Consider the following 4302-nt stretch of genomic DNA (forward strand, 5'->3'; position numbering starts at 1 on the left):
TTTGCAACCCAATTCATAACCACTACAATGGATATCAGGGCAATAGTCAAACTGTCATTAACATTAGCTACTGGGGCTTTTGTGGCTTTTAGACTTCAAAGGTATGCTTATTACACAGGGAACTTGCCCTGCAAAACCACTCCTCTTTGTACATTAGAACACCAGGGAAACTTTTCATTAAACCTATGACTTGGAAACTGACTCAATGGCATTTGACAACAACAATACCTAGGCCCCCATCATCTATGACCTTTATTATTATTATTATTATTATTATTATTATTAAACTGGAGTAGGAGCAATGTGCTCATTCTGAAGGCAAAGACTTTGTTCACTGCTGGGATTGTAGATCCAGACATAACTAGTGGCTATAAAGTCTACTGAGCAATAAAGCAGAAGCTCCAGTCAATCAGATGGCTCTGGGAGGCACATAATATTCACACGCACAAACGGAGTGCAACGGTATCTATGGGATCTTGTCATCAGTAGGTTTAAAGCAGCCTAAGAGATTCTAACTTAGTCTCCTGAATTGAGAACCACGGGATTAAACTTTGCCTGTGAGTAAATGTCCTGTGTTTGAACACTCTTCATGAACAAGAACAGTTCCTACATGAACTGACTTAATCTTTCCAAACTGGGAAAGCAAGCAAAGAGATGAGATTGCTCTAATTTGTCAGCCTCTCTAACAAAGGGTTATACACACAAAGGACCACATGGTCTTTCAGGGCAAGAATGAGATCATGTTAATCTTTGAATCTCCAGTACCTCCCACAGTGCCTGGCATAGAGTCACTGTTGTTGATAAGTGCCATTGAGTCAGTTCGGACTCATAGCGAGCCTGTATAGCGTTCCAGAAGCTTGCAAACCTTTATGGGAACAGAAAGCCTCATCTTTCTCCCACAGAGCTGCTGGTGGGCTCGTACTACTGGTACCTGTGGTTAGCACTCCAGTGTATATCCTACATAGCTGTAGTGCTCTACTACTTGTTGGGAATTACATCTGATGAATAGATGAATCAAGAGTCCTGACCCTCCTCAGGTTTCTGTAGTGAGGCAAAATAGCACACATAACCCTATGGAGATCCTTACTCAGTGTGTAAATATTGCTCATGAGTTCTAAAAAGAAGGCTTTAATTTATTGGAAGAGGAGGAGTGCTACTGTTCATTTTTTATGTCAAGTATTTTCAGGGCAATCACCAAACAGTTTGGAAGCAAGTGGAGATTTCTTGTCCTCATGGGACCACTCCACTCCTATTCCTCTCCTAGGTCCAGGAAAGCTTTCTGTATAAGGAAGTGTCCAGCTATACTAGCCAAGCCCTGTTTTCCTGTCACCTGAATGATTCAGATCTTCCTCAGTCCCCTGGTATGTCTCTGGGTCTGCTGTCACAGCCTGAGCCATACTGGGCCCATTTCTGCTTCTCCTGCCCCCTCACAGCTGCACTGACCCACTTCTGCTGTCTGTACTATGGCTTGGGACTATGGCTGAATTTAAGGGGAAAAAAAGAAAGAACCAGACAGCCATTTGGAATCTTAATGAAACCAAGTTCATTTCATTATGTTGTCATTTCATATTTCACCACTTTGACGGTGAAAGCACAGGAGACCCCAGAGGGGTTTTTTGCTTTGCACACAGGGTTTGTAGAAGCAGGAAGCAGACAGAAAGATGTGGCTGGCCGACAAAAGGAGACCACGCCCTCTCCGCCAATCTTCCTGTTCCCACCCAAACCAAAATAGTAGAGAAAGTCTTTTTCTTTAAAAGTACAACTGAGAACCAGATACATGAGGCTGAAGAAGGCCATTCCACGAGGTTAAAGAGGAACTAAGATCCAAACAGGGCAGGAAGGGAGAAACCCCCACCCCACTCGACTGCCAAGCTCTCGCATGTTCTCAAATACAAACAGAGCTGGCCTTAGGGCATCATAGAAATTGCTATTATAAATTCAGATGGTGCACCAGGGGGTGCCTCATTTTCTATTATTGTGGTTGGTCTCGTGAGCCACTCCAGCAATAGGATCTCAAAAGTGCAAGTGCTACCCCCGGGGGCACCGTTAGAAACACATTATTTTAAAGCACAGCAATAAAGCATGAACTCAAACAACTTCATTGAAATAAAGATTAATATGGAACATGTGTTCCTATGCTTCCCCCGCATCCACACGCCCAGCATCGCCATACACACACCTGGTGGTGGTGGCTCACTTCCCCTGCATAAAGCATAGTGTTTGGGGTGCTATGGGACCCGGGACAAATGTGACCATCTGGAGAAGAGGATGTAGGCAGTCCAGGCAGTGCAGGACACAACATGAAGAAGCAAAGAGGTCACTCCATTGAAATTGCAGGTCCTATAGACAGTGAGTGGGATGTCAAGAATAAAACTGGAGTAGGAGTTGGAAGTCCTGGTTCTTATCCAGATTCAGTCACTAAACTAGAGGAATTAACCTGAGCATCTCATTTGACCTCTCAGAAGCTCAATTTTGTTTTCTAAAATTGACAGTTGGACATCTTTTCTATTATTCCTGTTTTACAGGGTTACAATGGGAAAGAAACAAGGCAAGATAGGTAGCATAAAATATTGTGCAAACAAAAATGTACCATCTCAACATAAGATATATATACCTTTCTCCAAGATGTGGTCCAGGTAGAAAGGGCTTTAATTTTCTCTGGACATCAGGCCATCTAAAAGAGACTCAGGCTCATCTTGCACTCCAATGTAATGTCTTCCTCTCTAGCACAGCAGAGCTGGGGTCTAAGAGTGGAAATGGGTGAGGGGTTCCTAAAACACAGAGCAGCCAAGGTTTAGAGAGAGGCCAACACACTGTAACACTCAGGGCTTTTTCTATGCAGTCCAAGGAGATGCAAGCAGTATGGAAGAATTTCATTAGGTGTCATCAAGTTGTTTCTGACTTATAGCAACACTGTGCACAACAGAACAAAACACTACCCTGTCCTGCACAATTATTTGTACAGTCTGAGCCCATTGCTGCTGCCACTGTTTCAATCCAACTCATTGGGGGTCTTCCTCTTTTTTGCTGGCCCTTCACGTTACTCAGCATGATGTCCTTCTCCAACAACTGGCTCCTCCTGATAGCATTTCCAAATTATGAGAGCCAAAGTCTTGCCATCCTGGGTTCTGAGAAGCATTCTGGTTGTATTTCTTCCAATACAGATTTGTTTGTTCTTCTAGCAGTCCATGGTACTTCTTCTCCAACATCATAATTCAAATGCATGAATTCTTCACATACATATGAAACTATTGAAAATGTCATGTCTTGGATCAAGTGTATCTTAGTTCTTAAACTGACAGCTTTGTTCTTTAACACTTTAAAGAAGTCTTATGCAGCAGATTTGCCTTATACAATACATCATTTGATTTCTTGATTGCTGCTTCCTTGAGTGTTGATTGTGGATCCAAGCAAAAGACTTTGACAACTTTAATATTTCCTCCATTTATCATGATGCGATTTATTGGTCCAATTGTGAAGATTTTGTTTTCTTTACATTGAGGTACAATCCATAATGAATACTGTGGTCTTTGATCTTCATCAGTAAGTATTTTAAGTTCTCTTAAAACTAGATCAGAGGGCAGGGCTTGGTGGCGGCTATGGTGGAGGTGCAGTGAAGTTCTCCATCAGTGATACCACAGAATACAAGGAAAAGCGGATCTAGGGCAGAGCTCCAAAACTCGGAACCATGGAGCTAGGAATATTTTAAAAGTTTGAAGGCTTATAGCTAGTGGAACTTGAAGCTGAAGTAAGAAATCACGTACTTTTGAATCTGCTGGGTTCGGAGGCCTGGAGCCAACATCTTGGGCAAGACCAAATGGCAAGATCAAGTGGAGGAGCAGACATACCATGGAAAAATGCCGCAGGAACCTTGGAGCAAAAGTGGACAACACACTTTGTTGGTTTTGCTTTGTTCTGATAATATTATTATTATTTTGGTATCTGCCCATTACCCCCCCCCCTTTTTGTGCATCTCAATTCTGGTGACTCAAGGGTAGGGTGCCTGAGTGAGTGGACACCCCCCCACCCTCACCACTGGTGGGTTCTTCTGCCACACATGTGCACAGATACTCAGCCCAAGAGCAGGCCCTGGATGTTTTGGGGTTTTTTTTAAATATGGGAAAGGCCAGGGCAGGACTGTAGAAAGGGAAAGAGAGTTTAAAAACAAAACAGGCCAAAAATTAAATTAAAGTCTGAGGTATAGCATAACAACCAACACTGGCATCTTGAAATCTCTCAGGCAGCTTTGAAAGCAAGAAGATGAAGAGAGGACATTAAAGTCATACTCATATTAGGATACAG

Source organism: Chrysochloris asiatica, unplaced genomic scaffold (assembly GCF_000296735.1).
Source record: "Chrysochloris asiatica unplaced genomic scaffold, ChrAsi1.0 scaffold00070, whole genome shotgun sequence".
NCBI classification, from domain to species: Eukaryota; Metazoa; Chordata; class Mammalia; order Afrosoricida; family Chrysochloridae; genus Chrysochloris; species Chrysochloris asiatica.